At 49.9% G+C, this 18,620-nt stretch overlaps 1 protein-coding gene across 5 annotated transcripts in view; it reads left to right on the top strand.

Moving 5' to 3' along the window:
* The window catches only part of AK8 (adenylate kinase 8), a 137,680-nt gene that overhangs the window by 68,719 nt on the left and 50,341 nt on the right, over positions 1-18,620 (top strand). The window lies entirely within an intron of this gene.

An 18,620-nucleotide genomic window follows, 5' to 3' on the forward strand; every position in this document is an offset into this window, starting at 1 on the left:
GGGTTTGGCAGAGCTTGAGGGGGCGGCTGGGGGTGTGCCCTGCTGGGGCGCAGCCGGGGGGAGCGGAGCTGGAATTGGGGTGCCCTGTGCGCTCGGCCCTGGGGAGCATATTTGACTTTTCTCTGGTTGGTCCTAACCTGATGTTGCTGGTTATTAGGCGGCTCCTGGCTATTTGGGGTCAATTGTTGCAGAAACCGTGATTTCGTTTAGGAGAGTTTGAAGTTTCCAGGGAGTTGGGATTTCCTTGTTTAGTTCAAATCTCATTATTAGTTTTTTATATTAGTGCAGAGTATGAAGAACTTGTTGAAGTCCAACCTCTAATTAAAAAAAAAATATCGAACTTTAGTCTGTGGATGATTTTACAATAGGTATTCATAAAGATGTATATTTTATCTTATTTTAATTTTTGGAGAGTGAGAGCACACGCGCCGGTGGGAGGGAGAGAGAGAGGATCTGGAGCAGACTCCGCACTGAGCGGGGAGCCCGACGCAGGGCTTGATCTCACGACCCTGCGATCATGACCTGAGTGAACTCAAGAGTCCCTCGCTTAATCGACTGCGCCACTCAGGCGCCCCTATGCCGTGTTTTTATTCTTGTTCTCTTACTACTTGCAGTTTTTGCTTTATATGTTTTGGTGCCGGATTATGCAGTTCCTACGTGTTCATTGGGAAAAGCCGTCTTGAAGGGAGTGACTTGACAGACAGTTACTCGCCCACGTTCGCTGAGCCTCCCCTCCTCAGTAACAACACCTCACGCTGTGCTGGAAGGAGTTCCTCCTGGTTTCTTTTGCCTTTTTCCTTATTGTCTTTCCTGAAGTCAATAATCCCTGAAGATGCCCTTCACCTCTCTCCCACGAAGGGGGATTATTCCCACATCCCCCGATTTTCTTTATTTTGGTTTACTACCTCGTTTTTGTCAAGCTTATCCATCAGTAGCTTCCTGAGAAAGGTTGCCTGGGAGGTAAATTTTCTGAGACTCGGCACGTCTGAACATACTACCTTTATACTTGCTGGGTAGTTTGGTTGGTGAGGAATTAAATATTTTTTAAGATTATTTATTTGAGAGAGAGAAAGAGCGAGCGAGCACAACAAGGTGAGGGGCAGAAGGAGAAGCCCACTTGGCAGGGAGCCCCTCGTGAGGCTCGATCCGGGAACATGACCCAGCCGGAAGGCAGACACTTAACCAACTGAGCCAGCCAGGCGCCCCGTCGAGGAATTAACCAAAATCACTCTCCCTCCACAATTTTGAATTGCCAGGAAGAAACCTGATGCCAATCTGATTCCTGACTTCGTCTGTGACCTTTTCCCCTCTCTCTGGAAGTTGGTAGGATCTTCCTTTTGTTCTCAGAATTCTAAAATTTCACTCGTTTCTTTGGTTTGGGTCTAATTTGACCCATTGTACCTGAGGTTAATCTGGGAACCCGTGTCCTTCCATCCGGGGACATTCTCTTCAATTATTTTGTTGATGGATTTCTTTCTTTTTTTTCCTTTTATTCTTCTCCCCTCCCCTGTTCTCTGGAACCTATTGTTTGTGTATTAGATTGCCTGGACTGACCCTCTACATTTTTAAAAAGTATCTTTCCTCTCTTTTAGTGTCTGTCTTTGGTTTTTCCTCTGCTCATGTGCGTGGTTGGTTGATTTTGTTTTGCTCTACTTTCTCTAGCTCCTCAACCTTTTCTTCCAGCCCTTCTGTTGCATCTCTAAGGGCAGCGACGGTGTTTATTTTTATAATATTCAAGAGCTCCTTTTCTGTTCTGTAAATGTTCCTTTTAAAGGTTCTTGATCTTGGGTGCCTGAGTGGCTCAGTTGGTTAAGCAACTGCCCTCGGCTTGGGTCGTGATCCTAGAGTCCCGGGATCCAGTCCCGCATCTGGCTCCCAGCTCAGTGGGGAGTCTGCTTCTCCCTCTGACCTTCTCTCTCTCTCTCAAATAAATAAAATAAAATAGATATTTTTAAAAAATAAAAGTTTAAAAAAATTTCTTGATCTTGTCTCATGGATTATTCTAGCTCTTGAGAACGTCCGTGACAGGCTTGGTTCATGGTCTCCTGCATGTTCTGCTCCTGTTGCGGTTTTGTGTGTCTTGGTTTCATTCTTTCTCCATAGATTCTTTTGTTTGTTGGATTGTTTTTCAAGCATTGGGTTACCCTTGGTGGTTTGCTGCTGTGTAAGACTAAGGGACTAAGACGCTAATGGACAGGTGCATGGGTGTCCACAGACTTCATCTTCATGGAAAAGTGATCTCTCGGGGCCCTCTGTGTGGAGCCCCCCATCAGATTCCTCTGTCCTGCTCAGGTTCTGAGCCTTCTGCAGGAGGGTAGAGAGACCTCTTCCCCCCACCCCAGGAAGTTGACAGTTATTTTTATTTAGATTTTAAAAATTAAAAACACTGTGTCAAAATCTAGCAAAAACAATTGGTAATAGAAACAAAAAGCGTTTCAGACTCAGAAGTCCCGTGAAGTCTTGTCTATCCCTCTTGCCGGCGTAGGGTCCTGGCCTCCTTGTGTCAGCTGCCCCGAAGGTGGGTAGAGGTGTTGTATTCCCAAGGCCATCTGCATATTTTTTACCTGTTTTCCCTAATTTTGGTACAGATGCAGGCTCTCAGCTCTGCTTGGCACTCCAGCCCGAACAGCCTGATTATATCCGCTCTAGAGATAGACCTTCCATTTCTGCCCATGTGGAGAAGGGGCATCGGCTCAGCTGGGTGGAGAGAGGAGGGGACCTGGGTCTTGATGCCTTCCGAGATGAGTTTCATCCAGTTGGCCTTATCTTAGCTGCCGGCACCAGCGTGGTCCGGGCACCTGGGCCTCTGAAAGGTTTGCTGGTGACTTTTGGGTTTGTTCTCGGCATTCCCTGCTGTCAACTTGGGCTTTGGCCTTTGCGGGGAGGGTCCTCTGGTGCTGGTTGTCCTGGGTCACCTGCTTTCTGCCCCAGATGTTCCATGGTTGTGTCCCCTTCCTCCGTTCTCTCTGTCCTGTCAGGTAGGCTTCCTCTCCTGTCATTTTCAGGTGGGGCTTCGGGAGGAACCAGGGGGTGATGTTTCCATCCGTCTTTTGGACCTGGAACTCAGCAGTGATCGCACTCATTTGTCTCACTTTTACTTCCAACTACTTTGCTTCCCTTGATTTTTGTCATCATGTGAACAGAATGATGATTAAGATTTTTTTTATCCAACCTGCTGTTTTATTCCTTGAATAGTTGAAATTATCCCACTTATTTTTACCTTTATCCCTTTATTTTATGCTTTGTTATGGTTTCCTTTGTTTCCCATCCTTTTTTTTAAAGTTTATTTATTTATTTTTTAGTAATCTCTGTGCCCGACATGGGGCTTGAACTCGCGACCCTGGGATCAAGAGTCGCGCGCTCCTTGGACTGAGCTGGCCAGGCGCCCCGTCTTTTCTTTCTGGTTCTGTTTCCTTTGACTTCTGTTATTGCGATTGTTCTCCTCTCCCCTTCCCAGCGATCTGGGCAGGAGGTGCTCTGGTTCTGGTCCTGTTGGTCTCCAGCACGGTTTGCTTGTTTCGCATCCAAGGTTGGGCTGTATTTCTCAATTTGCCCATTTTCTTTTTTTAAAGATTTTATTTATTTATTTGTTAGAGAGAGAGCGCGCACAAGCACAGGCAGACAGAGTGGTAGGCAGAGGCAGAGGGAGAAGCAGGCTCCCCGCCAAGCAAGGAGCCTGACTCGGGACTCGATCCCAGGACCCTGGGATCATGAGCCGAGCTGAAGGTAGCCGCTTAACCAACTGAGCCACCCAGGCGCCCCAATTTGTCCATTTTCAAATGAAACAGAGTATCTTGACTGTCTCACGGAAGAGGAAAGGGGACGTGCTCCCCTGTGTGCTCCCTCTTCACCCCCTGCCCGTCCACTCTCCGCTGTAGGATGGGCACGTTCTCTGGGTGTTGAATCCAAGCCTATTTGACGCCATTCTTATTTTTAAGATGACTAAGGGTTTCTTTCTAGAAATATAACAATTGTGTTGTTTTTAGCAATAATTACTACACTCGTGAGGTTTTACTTCTCTCTCTTCAACTGGATTCAGATTTCAACATCAGCTGTTTATAGAATTAAACCTTGCCATTTGCCAATTTTGATTCATCTTTCCTTTTTTTTTTTTTTAAAGAGTGGGGGAAGGGGTAGAGGGAGAGGGAGAATCTCAGGTAGACTCGGTGCTGAGCGCAGAGCCTGATGCGGGGCTCGATCTCACGTCCCTGAGATCACCAGGGAGCAGAAATCCAGAGTCGGGCACTTAGCCAACTGAGCCACCAGGCGCCCTGCCCCTTTGCTTTGAAAGGACTGTCTTTGATTCACTTCGGCCAGGGCACACACATGCTCGACTTCCTAACTCCTTGCATATTTGAGAGTGCTTTTCTGTTACCTTTATTTGTGAACAACGTCCCTCAAAGTAAAGCACTTTGATCACATTTCTTGCCATCAGCATCCCGTATCGTTTCCACACCATTCTCTGATGTCTCTGAGGCCATAGCAATGCCCAGGGGCGGGAGATGCCTACTGTCAGGGGCGTGTGCGGCTTCCGTCTGGGTGCCTGTGAGGGCTCTCTCTCCCCTGAAGTTCATTTACGCTCGGCAGGTCTAGTCTTTCCTCTTTTGATGGCTTTTCTCTGGAATGTTCCTGTAGGACCATAGTATTCTAGTATACATCTTACTATTTTCCTGGTTCACTTGCTTGGTTTGCTTCTCCAGGAAACCAATTTTGTGTATGTTGGATAGTTACCCTCTGTTTTCCATAATTGGGACTTTTTTCTTTCTTTTTTTTTTAAGATTTTATTCACTGGGATGCCTGGGTGGTTCTGTAGATTAAGCCTTTAGCTCAGATCATGATCCCGGAGTCGCAGGATCGAGTCCCACGTTGGGCTCCCTGCTCAGCGGGAAGCCTGCTTCTCCCTCTGCCTGCTGCTCCCCCTGCTTGTGTACTCCCTCTCTCTCTTTCTCTGACAAATAAATAAATAAAAGCTTTTTTATTAGGATTTTGTTTATTTATTTGAGAGCCTGAGAGAGCGTTGGTGCATAAGCGTGCAAGCAGGGGGAGGGGCAGAGGGAAAGAGAAAATCTCAAGCAGATTCTACGTCCAGTGCAGATCCAGACTCAGGGCTTGACCCCACAATCCTGAGATCATGACCCGAACCAAAACCAAGAGTTAGACACTCAACCGACAGAGCCCCCCAAGTGCCCCTAAGATTTTTTCTAATAGCTTTTATCTCTTGTTCTTTTCCTATCCTTCATCATAACTTCAACTAATTTCTATTGCATTACTTTCCCATTACCCCAGCTTTTTATTTCTGTAATGTTTTTACGTTTCCCTTTATTTTACCCCTTTACCCTGTTAGCGCTCATTCATTTTCCCTTTAATTTCTTTCATCATTGAGCCTGTTCTCCCTAAATGATGTTGAGTGTATTGATAAGTTTTTATTGAAAGCGTGCCTATGTTTCCTGGAGTAATCTTTCTTCCAAAGGGTATTCATTGCCTTTTTCTTTCTATCCCCCCCCCTTTTTTTTCATTTCTATGACCCTTTTTCGGCAGCGTCTATCTGTGGGTCCCAAGATGGTTGTATTTTACAAACCATTTGTCTTTGAATAATAGGCCTGTCTTTTGCCTAAGAATAGCATGAGTTGGTGTATTAGTTTTGTTTCTATGGCTGCTGTAATAAATCCCTACAAACCTGGTGGCTTCAACAACACAGATTTATTGTCAACCAGTGCTGTAGGACGAAAATCAATAGTCTGCAGAGCTGTATTCCTTCTGGAGGCTCTGGGGAGAAGCCGTTTCCTCGCCCTCTCCAGCTTCCAGAGGCTGCCCACCGCCCTTGGGCCGTGGATCCCCTTATCTCCAAAGCCAGCACCGTTGCACAGGCTGACCCCTTTCTGTGGTCATATCTCCCTCTGGCCAGAGCTGGGGATACTTCTCAGGTTTTAGGGACCAATGTGATTCAATTGGGCACCCCCCAGGATCTGGGGTAATTTAACCATATCGGGGGTCTTTACCTGAATCTCACCTTTTGCCAGATAAAGTGACATAGTCCCAGATTCTGGGCTGGCCATCTGGGTGGGGCTTTCCTCCGCCTTCCATGGCTGCATTCTCTTCTACTCTCTTTCCACCCCGAGAGGTGAGGCTGGAGAGCTTCCTGCTGGCACGCTGAGATGTCTGCCTAGTTGTGGAGCACACGGCCCAAGCTTTCTGTCTTACTGCCTATGTTGCCAGCAAATTTCCAGGGACCACAGGGCCGGAAGGCTGTTTCCAGCCTCCCATTTTCTGGCACCTGTCAGCGGGCTAGCTTCTGTGTAAGCCCATCATCTACCTGAAGATGAAAGACTCTGGGAAAATGCGGAACAGTCACTGAAAGGAATCCTGGGGCGGGTCACTGACTGTTGGAGGAGAGAATCCAGGACTCGATTTCTGTGAGCCCTGAGGGAGAAAACGACAGTTTTATTTACTGACCCTCCAGACGGTGCCAGCACTGCAACAGGCAGGGGAGGGCGCGGTGTGAATGCATGGGGAAGAATATTCAAGAACCTCTTTGATTTAGGGCAGGCTTGCAAGTAAATATTTCTCCACTCACCATGGAATAAAATCAGTTTCTAAAGAGTTAGTAAACAATGCCAATTTAATTTATTTGACCCCAAGGCAGAGGACAAGCAGGGGGAAAAAGATGTTTACAACATAGAGTTGATCTTGCACACCGTTTTAATCACCTTTCCGTATTTCCCTCCCATCCGGAGGGCGTGTTCTCTCCTCCTCAATTCCGACTATCCCATTCCCCCAACCTTAGCTTTCAATTAACATTTTTTATGATTAATTCAGAAGGTAATTTTAGCCATAAACCTTCAAGTCCAGATACAGGCTAAGAAAGCAAGAAATATTCTAAAATGAGCCCACCTGGCACCAGGATGAATATCGGGACTGTAATTCTGGTTCAGCTGTAATGCCAATTATAAAGCACTCTAGCTGTGGTGTTGCTGTTTTTGACACCAGGAGGAAATCTTGACAGAATTATAGCCTAGAAATCAATCTGGGAATACGATACAGAAATCTATAATTCAGATTTGAAAACAATCTACAAAGCCTCTTTTTTTTTTTTTAGGAGGGTTCGATGAAATTAGATTAAAATAAATTTACATATATATCAATTTTATTATTAAAATATATTCATGCTAGTAAATAGAGTTATTGGAGATGGAGAAGCCGCTCTGGGTTGGGCACAGAAATAGACCTCGCCAGCTTATCAGAAAACAAAGTTATTGTCTCCTTGTCAAATATAAATCTCTTCTCAGAGCTAATAAATAGATAGTGTTCAGATGCAATGTTTTGTTTGACTCCTACCTCATAAACCCGCGGCACATAATACTAAATTCTATCCCGCCGAGCGGTATCAATCTCTGCATTCCAACCTCACAGCGTGAGGGAAGCCGACCAAGTAATTGATGTGTTGCAAAGAAGGAGAAAAAGTTATTTGAGAACAAATAAAATGGGCTATAAAGTTTGTTAAAACGTAATAATAGTAAAAAAAAAAAGGGGGGGGGTGCGCAGAGTAGAAGAAGAAGAAGAAAGAAACAAAGAAAGAACTACCCCCGGCTGTAGCCAGGAACCTGCCCTCTGCCTGGTTGTAAAATAATTCATTTCATGCTGCAAGTTTGGAGCACGGCCGTTCCCTTTAAAATTAATGTTTACTATAGAGAGGGAGTATAGGATTCTGATTGATGTTGGGAAGTTTGCAGTGTATCAGACAGGCTGGGGGGGGGTTTGCACCCTCCTTCCCCTCAGTGCCGCAGGTAGGGGCAGGGCAAGCTGTGGCCTTGACCGCCTCCACCCCCTGCAGGGTGGCTGGGTGGCCAAGGTCCCCATCCTGTCCTTTCTGCCCGAGGGCACCACCTGCCAGAGGTCAGAGCTGCCATCCCATGTCTGGCAAATCCTTGGGGAAGAGGGCAAAGGGTGGGGGGTGGGGTGCTGTGGCTCAGCCTGTCTCTTTCTCTATCTCAGGGGACTAACTTTGGGGACTAGAAAGAGATCACCCCAGGGCCAGGTTTCAGATTATCTCCTTCGTGTCCGAGCTCGTTTGTGCAAATTGGAAACTGCTCCGTGGGTTCCTTTGAGAGTGTGGTGCTTTGGGACTTTTAGTCACTATTATGTTTTAAACTAGATGGTTATAGTGTCCTGTGTCCAGAGGAGCACAGAGGAGTTTTGGTTGTCCCTGGGAAGGCAGAGGCTCAGCTCCCCAACTTGCCTTTGACTCCCAGTTGGTGCTGGCTGTGTTGTTGGCTTTTCTAAACACACAGCCCTGTACCCCGGGGAGCAGGCTGGCAAACACCAGCGCCGTGCCGTAGGAGCTGGAAGTCCCACACCCAGGTGCAGCTTCTGGAAGCTTGTCAGGTTTCTGGGGGCCAGGCGCTTGAAGGCAGCCCTGGGGGCTCCGGTCAGGACAGCTCTGCTCGGTGGTCAGGCCGGCCCCAGGCTGCTGCTTGCCCTGCCAGGAATCCCCTTCTTTTCTCCTCTCTTGGTTCTCCTGCCCCCTGGTCTTGAATTTGTCATCCTGATCTTGACAAGAATGATGATGCTCTCTGAGTGCCAATTACCTGCTTTCTTTATATCTCACTTCATTCATTCAATGGCCCCACAAAGGCTTAGTCAGTAAAAGGCACTTGGCTTGGAGAAGTGGGACCACATAGAAGAGACCAGGCTTGAACCAGCTCTTTGCTCTGAGCTGTTACTTTGTATCCTTTCTGCAAGGCACCTGGCATTTATCCCAGCTGCCTAGCTTGAAAATGATACTTTTAATCTCAGTTTTCCTACCTGCCAAATGGGTCAATAAACTATTCTTTCAGCCTTCCAGCAGTGCGGTCCTAGACAGTAAATGGACTGTGTCTGTGTGATTTGTAACTGGAAAGGGCTGTTTGGGTACAGGAAGCCAGTGTGAGTTGGCTTTGTCTATGGTCCCCAACAGCTTCTCTGGGCTTTGAGGGGTGCGGCAAACTCTCATTCAAAAGGTAGGGCCTATTTCCCCTTCCATTTTCACATACCCACACACACCCCGAATGGGTATGTTTTAGATTCGTCTACACGGTCAGAGGCGTGAAAACATGTACGGTAGACATTCATGTGATTTTGAATTCCTGCTCCATAAAAAGAAACCAAAATGGCAAATACGCTCAGAAGAGATGATCTTCTGGGAGTAGTTGCTGTGTCTACTCATTCTGGGTCGGTACATATAACTTACTGATACCTAAAAATGTTTTTCCTCCAATAACAATCCGTTTGCTTTTCTTCCCCATGGAAGACCTTTTAAAGACTCCAGGTGGGCTGAACTCGGGGAAGGGGAGTCCTCAGTCAGCCGGTGGCACATGGGCTAGGAGAACAGCCCAGAAATAGACCCAGACACAGTCTCCCTTTTGTTCAGAAGACCCTGGTGGGCCAGGCAAGGTGGAAAATCACAGCCGGGGCCTTTAATGGTGTTGATACATTGTTCCGCCGAATGCTGGTTTGCTTTCTCGGTTTTGATGACGTTAAATTTTAGAGAATGAAGTAAGATGGAATCAGAGGGCACCATGAAGGTAAAACCAGAACGGGCATGTTGTTTCTCGGCCAGAGCTCTTTTAATTTGATTTCAAAGCTTGTTCTTTTGAGTTCCGCGTGACACTCTGTGCTCGGGGACAGCACGAGGAAACCCTCGGATAATGGCTTTGCCTTTCCTAGGGTGTTCTGAGTAGGAGGATGCTACGGTGTCTTGGGGGGACAGCAGTAGGACCCGAAAACAATTAAAATGCGAGATAGAGGGGATTTCTTGCCTTCCTCCGCTCGCTCTCTCTCTTTTATTATCACTCGGTCCTCGCAGGAAGCTCTCATATCCGTGCAGCTGATCCTTACGCGGATTAGGGATAATAAACAGCCCATTAATGGAGGCCTGAACCAGGAAATGGAGTTGGAATCAGCGGCACCGTTCAGCCGCTGACTGAGGTTAATAACTCCATTACTCCAGCTCTGTGCCGAGCCGCCCGACGAGCCGCGTGTTAGCCTTATCTTACTCCTCATTAATTGAGCTAATAGAACCTGAGTGACCCTGCCTCGCCGCCGCAGTCGGAGAGTTTACCAGACATGGGCTGGAATATATATCATTCCCCGTGTGCTCTGCGGGCACCTTTGTTTTTGGAAGAGAGAGCTCTCTTAAAGGCCGGCTAGCCACCAGACCTGTCCCGGCGGCAGAGGTGCTCACGGCTGTCCACACCAGGGTCCCCGGTCCCGCTGACTTCACTCCACGGCGGGCGGTGCAGCCAGGACCCGCCCCTCAGGCAGAGGCTGCTTGAGTTTAGGGCTTAAGCTTCAAGCCCCACAGCTTTGGAGGAAGTGGTGATGGTCTCAGCAGGGTGTCTGGGGTCAAGGGCAAAAATGGAAGTATGGCATGTGTGGGTGGGAGTGGGGGTAGACCCCAGCCTTCCCTCCCTGGCTGTCCTCTGTCCTGCAGCACTGGCTGTCCTGCCTGGCCCCGAAGGTGCATTGTTCCGACTACCCTGCTCTGCAGCTCATGGAACGGTGGTCAAGGGCACTGCTTGACCTTTCTGAGCCTCAGTGTCCTTTGCAACCGAATGGTATATGAAGCCCCCACTCTGACCTCACCCTCTGCTGGGTGAGCATGTAGGTATTTGGTGGGAAAATGCAGATGGAAGGGGTCTATGAGTCGGAAAATGCTCTGCTCCACCAAGGTGACCTTGCCGGTGGACTCACATTCGAAACCTGACTTCCCCACGGCAGCCTCTCTGTGCCTCCGCTTCCTCAGCTGACAACAGGGGCGGTGGCTTGTAGGACATCGGGTGGAAACGTTTGATGAGATGGTGACGGAAAGCACTTTGCGCAGAGCCTGGCCTGACCAGGGCTCCGTGTGTGTGAACCGTGCTGACTCCTAATGTACGGGGGACCCGAAGCCTGTCCGTGGAGATCAGAGCTTCTGAAGGGAGATTGGGGTTCACCAAAATAGCAGGGGCCAGGTTCTGTGGCCCTGGCTGGCGCCCCGGCTGCTCTGTGAGAACTCTGTCCCTCTGGTGGGGGGTGGTAGTTCTCATTCCTCTGGCGCTACAGTGCGCCACAGGTTGGAGGGGGGCGGGAGAAAGATCCAGCAAACAGACAAATCGCGCTCTCGTTGGAGACACCCTGGAGTCCACAAGGAGGAAGCCCTTCAGGCTGGAGGAGCCTGGCGGGTTGTGTGGGAGCTGAGAAACCAGCCTGGGAAACATGGGCTCTTCATCACCTATCCCCTGTCGGTCTTCACGATTCAAAGATTCTTCGGATGGCTGGACGCGACACGGAGACACTGCGATGCAAGGCAGAAGGTTTTGTGACTTCGGAGGACGGGCTGCTACATGGAGCCACACTGGGGGTTGCGCTCTGGGGACAGGCAAGAGTCGCGGAGCCATGGAGGGCAGCTTCTGGTACGGCGAGGGGGCGGGGTAGCGGGATGGGCTAATTGGAATAAACCGGAGGGCCGTCCCCAGCAGGAGCGTGGGAGCCCCGTAAGGGAAATGGGGCTCAGCCAGCTGTGTTGGGGGGAATTGAGAGTTCCCAGCCAAGACTCCAAAACCGGGTCGAGACAGTGCTTGCGAGACGTGTGTGGCACCTGTCCCTGTGTGGGGCGGACTGACCAAGCCAGGCAGGCCGAATTCCACCTCCTCCACTTCTCCACCTTCCATGGACAAGGCGTGTTTGCAGACAGACTTGGAGAGGTTGAAGCCCAGCCCAAAGGCCGGCCACCGCTGCAGCCCTCGCGTCCTCTGTACGGCAACCAGCCTGCGTCTCTGACCGCACCCAGAGTGCGTCCCCGTGTCCTGGGGCTGTTGCAGCGAACCCCCTCGTCCACTCTGTCTTACCCACTGGCCCCCAGGCGGCTCGCCCCCCCACTCCGTTCTCAATTACACGGGCACCCAGGACGACGGCGCCCTGCCCTGGCTCAGAGCAGGGTTGTTCTTCCTTGTAGCAAACTTGAGTCACAGCTGATGCCACGCTGGGGGTCGGAGGTAAGTTCGGGCAGTGATCCCCAGAGGTGGCCGCTGGGTTCACCCGGCCAGGAGCGAGGAAGGGGGTCACCCCTGGGTCTAGAGCCCCGGGTGGTGGCCAGTAATGGTGATGACAGGGCCACAGCCCACAGCCCCTGCGGCCGCAGATTTTAATCTTCCAGTAAATCAGAACTGAAGTGGAAAAAGGAAGGTTTTCCCGTTATTTTCCTGCCTGGGGACTGTTGACATTTTACCACTTATTTCCAGTGTTTGTGTAAGAAAGTCTGGTGAGGAGGATTCTGAGCAAATGTGGAAGGTCGGCACTGCTTTTTTCCTGGGTTAAAACTTAGTTTATGACAGTCTGTTACTAGGTTTGTCGTCTGTCTCTGAGAGCAGAAGAGCAATTACTTTTGAAGCAACGACATCAAAAATGTACATTACCTTTGAACCCTTTGCCGGCAGCCTCTGGGGTCTTTCGGGGGATAAAAATATGGTGATTCCCAGAGAGAGCGTGAGCCCAGGTGACCACAGGCGACCAAGGGCCACCACAGGGGAGGCTCTGCTGTCCCAGATGGCAGCGGGGGATCCAGAAGGCACATGGCCTGCGTGGGCAGCCGGGAACCAGGGAGCCTCGAGCTGGGAGCTGTCGAGAGCTGGCATTTGAGGATCTTTAGGAAAACACAGGACAGATGAATAACAAGGGTTCTCCTGGCATTTTCTTGGTGGGTAATTTAGTTAGTTAAGGACGGACACTAACAGTCTTAGTGGAGTATATTGAAACTCCATTTACGTATTAAGCAGGAAAAAGTTTTTTCCCAAGAATTTTCTGAGAGCACTCAGTCATGCCGACAGCATCGGGTAGACTCCTTGCTGTCCCTAAGAGGTCTAGGAAAGATTTCCACACCATTCCGGGTAATGTGTCACTGTGGGAGAAAGTGACAACTCTCCATTTCTGACTTCAGTGCCCGATAACCTTCGCGGCCAGAAAACGCCCCCCACCCCTCCGCCCATGCCCACCTCCCCTCTCCGCCTCCGTCAAGGCTTCCTGTCCACAGGCAGAACACGTCTCGATCTCTTCTTCACCTGCGGGTACTAAGCTCCTATTAGGGGTCCGGTGGGTTTTACCCAACCAGGAATAGTAGGGCCTAAGCCAGTGGTGAGTAAGACGTCAGGGAAGACAAACATGCCTCCCCCGCCACGGTGATCGCAGACCCGGTACAATCTCCATGCCTGGGTGGAGAATGACAGGTGACCTTTAACAGAGCGGAGCCCGGGGTAGTTGGCATTTGAGTCTGGTTCTGATGGAGATGCCCCCATTTTTGGCAGGTGGGATGCTCGACCGTTAGCTTAAAGTCATTTCCCGAGAAAGGCAAGAGGCCGAGATGCCGGGATGACTTGCAGAAATCATGTTTGTTTTTCTTTACCCAAAGGAGACTTTGGGAGACATCAGAGCGCACTTCAATTTTCCATCTTCCTTAGAGGCGTAAATAAAATGCTGACCCGGTGAACCCAGCCTTGTGCTGTCAAAGTCTGGGCCTCTGCCAGATTCAGGTGGCAGATGTCTAAAAGCTTGAAGCTCTCCTTCTTAAATATCACGGACATTATTTAATAAAAGGAAAACTTTTAAAGAAAGTCTTCCACAAATAGAAGTTCAGCTCTACTTTTTCCAAGATTGTGGAACTCTGGGTATCCCTGCTTTATTGGCTTTGGGGTTTCTACAGGTTTCCCCCTGCACCCCAGGGGCAGATGCACTTGGATTCCCCGCCCTCCCCTCCCCCCGACACCCTGTCGCAGCTCCTGGACATGGCCTCCGTCCTGGGGCCCCAACATTGCCCTGCCTTTCTCTCTCAGGCCTCTGTCTCATGAAGCAAGGGTTCTAGACCCCAGGAGAGGGCTGCGTGCCTCGAGAAAAGACCTGCCAGGCCCGGACGTCCCACTCACAGAGCAGCGGCAAGGTGGGGAGCAGGAGAGGGGGCCATCTCTCCCCCCCCCGCGCATGCTCCCTATGCCCCGAGTGTATCTGTCTCCTTCCTGCTTCCTAAGCGCTCAGTGTTTGCTCACAATGTGGCTGCTTTTCCTGCTTCCTAAACGCTCAGTGTTTGCTCACGATGTGGCTGCTTTCAGAGCACCATGGGTTTTTTGTCCAAATCTTATCTTTTCTACCAGGCTTGGCTCAAAGTCCACCTCCTCCAGGAAACCTTCCTTGATGCTTTTCCTTGCTCTGCACCTTCTTGGGACCTTGTACATTGTTCTCGTGATAGGAAGCAGTTTAACCAGATTGTGCTTAAGCAAGAGGTTCAAGAAGCCTGGCTTTGTCCCCTTCAGGCTGTGTGACGCTGGGCAGGCCTTATCATCTGTGAACATCATTTTTTTTTTCCTTTGCAAGATGAGGGTGACTTCATTCAGATACACAGCACGTAGTCACAGAATATCCATTACGTGCAGGTACGGCTGAAATTCTAGGAACCCAGAAGGAAATGAGAGCTTAACACTTGCCATCACACAGCTTATGTTCTAGTTGGGATGAAAAAAGCTGTATTCAGCCAACAGATCCATAATAGGCTGCACTCCAGGGAGAACCGTAAAGCAGGGTAAGGGGCAGGAGGGAAGATCGGCAGCGGGAAGGCCGAGGAAGAGATGGTGTGTTGTGTGGAAGGTGGCCAGGCCTGGCCTCTCTGATAAGAGTACAATTCAACAGAGGCTTGGAGAAATCATGCAAAGACCTAGAGAAGAGCAGCGAGAGCCTGGGGACAGCGAGTGCAAAGGCCCTGAGGCAGGAATGTCCTTGGCGTGCTTTCGAGGCATCATGGTGGTTGCCGCCTAAGCAGTGGGGGGAGAGTGGGAAGTGAGTAGTCAAAGGTGGACAGGGCTTCTCAGTCTGGTGGGAGCACGGGGGGAGCTAAGCAGATGAGCGGGTGGATAGCGGATCACATGCAGGAGGACAAGGCCAGATGCAGGGATGGCAGATGGGAGACCCTCGGCTAGAAGCAGCTGAGGAATCTGGCACTGTGGCCCAGGGTAGTAGCTGTGCAGGTGGAGAGAAGTAGTCAGGCTCTGACTGTATCTTGAAGGTAGAACAGATGCAAATCGGGTTGGATGCAGGGTGTGGGGGAAGAGAGAGACATCAAGAAGGACTCCGCCATTTTTGCTGGAGCGTCTGGGAAGAACGGGCTGGCCATCCCTCTGCCGATCAGGGACGTGGGAGCAATGGACTTGGGGAGGAGCCACTGGCTGGGTTTTAGACATGGGAAGATGGAGGTGCCCGTGGACATGTCCCAGAGCCGCAATAATGAGGCCTCACAGAGAGAGACAGAAACGAATTTTCTCTACATTCTGGAGGCTGGAAGTCCAAGGTCAAGGTGTTGGTCTCTTCTGAGGCCTCTCCCCTCGACCTGCTGCCGCTTCACGCTGTGCTTTCTCTGTGTTCATGTGTTCCCAGGGTCTCTGGGTGTGTCCACATTTCCTCCTGGTGTAAGACACCTGGTTGGGTTAGAGCCTGCGGTGACAGCCACTTCCTCGAAGACTCTGTCCTGAGGTGCCAGGGTGGCTCAGTCAGTTGGGTGTCTGCCTCGTCATCTCGGCATGGGCCATGGTCTCAGGGTTGTGGGATGGAGCCCCGTGTCCGTCTCCACACTCAGCGTGGGGTTTGCTTGTCCCTCTCCCTCTCCTCCTCCTTGAATTCAATAAGTTAGGTCTTTAAAAAACAATAGATAAAGACCCCGTCTCCACATACAGTCAGATTTGGAGGTACTGAGGGATGGAGCTCAGCATGGGAATCGTAGAACACGCACTGAGCCCGAGCAAACTCACACAGGTTCCTCGTAGGCGTCTCAGTCCCATCTACACAGCGACCGGAGTAACTGCCACGTGTTGGCTCAAGGAGCCCATGGCTTCCCCCACTGCCCCTCCCACTCGCTGGCGTGGTTTTCCGTCACTCCTGACTGCGCCCCCTGCCCCGGCCAGAGCTCTATGCTTTCACAACCATGCAAGTCAAACCCAGAAGGCCCCTGGAGACGACCTAGTGCATCCTCCACACTGCACAGAGGGAGAAACTGAGGCCCAGAGAGATGAAGCAATTTGGCTGAGGTCTCACTGTGAGTGAGTGGGGGCTGGAACGCGTTGTCCTGGCCCCAGGCTGGCTGTCATCTTCCTCAAATGCCATCTTCTTTCCCCCATCCCAGCGCACCAGGATGGCGAGCGGTTGCCCACCCTGCCGTCATGCCCAGCACCCGAGGCCTTCCCAGGGCCCCCTGTTTCTTGGGCGGCTGGGTTCCGGCTGCTGGGTGCCTAGTGGCAGCGCCCCCCGCCCCCCGCCATGAACGCTGCGTCCAGATGCCCGCCTTCTCGCAGAGCTCTGGGAGCGTCCCCCTCTCCTCTCAACAATAATTAGCCTTGTAAGACTAATGGACGAAATCGTGTCTAATTACCCTGTTGAAGGCCCAATTATGCGATTAACATTCGTGGGCTATAAGCTAATGATGAGAAGAGCCTCTCATTTGCATAGCATTAAGTTAATTGAGCCTCCAGCCAGGGGACGGATGGGGTAGCGACGGCAGGATTCTCTTTCTGGAAGGATACTAATGACCAGAGAGGATGGTTCACCTGACAGCTTTATTAATTAACAGCGATCGGATTACCTCGCAGGAGTGGCAAGTGGCAGTGAGCAGAAAGGCTCATCTTTGTCACAAATGGGAGACGGGGACCCTGTCTGTGGATTTTTCTTCCAGCACTTGGAAGTGAGAGGCCAGCTCTGATCTCCTTGAAGAACCATTCTAGAAAGCTCCTCCTGCAGAATCTTGCTCAGGCCCTTCTGCTGGGTACTCCCGGCACATTTCCTCTACTCGCTTTATCATTTATGCTCTCTCTCTCCGATTCGTCCCACTCTTAATTACAGAGCTTCTCCACAGCGAGGTTGGGTCCCCTGCCTTGGGAGTGTTCACGGGGTGGGTCCACTTGGCCAGAGGCTCCCAGCTTCGCCCAGGGGTTTCATACTCACCATAGTGTCACCTTGTGGTTGGTGAATGTCAGCAAAGAATCTCAGACTTGCAAAATCCTTGGACAATCCTTGGAGATCACTGGTTCAGGTCCCTTATGTTACCCCCCATAGAATGGGGGCTCAGAGAGGCTGAGAGCCTGGAGCTTGCGTCCAAGGCAGGGGTGGTGGGGTGGGGTGGCCGCCACCAACCCTGCCCGGCATCCCCTGGCCGCAGAACTGCTCTGCCTCTCTGGCCCCTCCCATAGCCCCTGTAGATAATGTGCTGAGCGCTTCCATGTGCCCTCCTGGGGGAACTTGCCCTGAGCCTCTCCCATGTGCTCCGACTCCCCTCACTTCTCCCTCATGGCACTTGCCCACTGGCCTGTACTTCTTCTCCATGAGGCAGAGACTGCACTTTGCTCACAACTTAGGTGATTGAGCCAAAAAAGGAATCATGAAAGTGGTGTGTGGCTGGACTAAAACCCAGGTTGCTCTCCAGAGAATTTTAAAGATTTTATTTGTTTATTTAACAGAGAGAGAGAAAGATCACAAGTAGGCAGAGAGGTGGGGGGTGAGGGGAAGCAGGCTCCCCACTGAGCAGAGAGCCCCATGCGGGGCTTGATCCCAGGACCCTGAGATCATGACCTGGGCTGAAGGCAGAGGCTTAACCCACTGAGCCACCCAGGCGCTCCTCTCCAGTGAATTTTAAAACAAAGCATTTTTGGGCTCCTGGGTCACTCAGTTAAGAGTCCGTCTTTGGCTCAAGTTGTGATCTCAGGGTCCTCCTGGGATCGAGCCTCACTTTAGACTCCCTGCTCAGAGAAGAGTCTGCTTCTCCCTCTCCCTCTGCTTCTCTACATCCCCCACCTTGTCCTCTCTCTCTCTCTCAAATGAATAAATAAAATCTTTAAAGAATTTTTTAAACAAAAAATAAAATCATGTATACGTCTATATGTAACTTGCTCTTTCACTTAATAAAATACTGTATATATCTTTCTCTATCATTATGTAAAGCTACAACTCATTAAATGTAAAGTATACATTTTACAAACTATTACATAGTAACAATGTATGTACACAGTTATGTAGTCAGATGTACCATAGTGGATTTAAAATGCTGTCTGTTTGGCAGACAGTTGTTTTCCACTTTTTTATCATTACAAATAATAAACAACATGCAGCAGACATGATCATTGTCTGTTTGGTCTTCTTAGGACAAATTTAAGGAGTGGCATTGTTGGGCCATAGGGTCTGCAATTAAAAAGTTAATTTAATTTTTCAGCTGAAAGGAGTCAGAAATTGAAAGAGTACTGGTGGATAGCCAATGAAAAAGAAATCTCAAAAGAACAGCTGAAACTCAATCATCTGGACCTCCGACTTAGGTTAGAAAGACAATCAATGCAGAAGTGGCAGGAAAGAGACCATGGGAGTAGAACTTAGGATGTAGAAAACAAAGTGACAACAGAGCCAAAAGTTTGTTGTTTGACCAAATCAATGAAGCCGACATACCTCTAGTAAGACAGAGAAGGTGCAGAGAAACAACATTTGACATAAAAGGGGACGTAACCATAAATATAAAATATTATGAACAACATTATGACCATAAATCTAGAAACATACACAAGATGGATAAATCCATGGCAGGGGGTGGGGTG

Source organism: Neovison vison, chromosome 9 (genome assembly GCF_020171115.1).
Source record: "Neovison vison isolate M4711 chromosome 9, ASM_NN_V1, whole genome shotgun sequence".
Lineage (NCBI taxonomy): Eukaryota > Metazoa > Chordata > Mammalia > Carnivora > Mustelidae > Neogale > Neogale vison.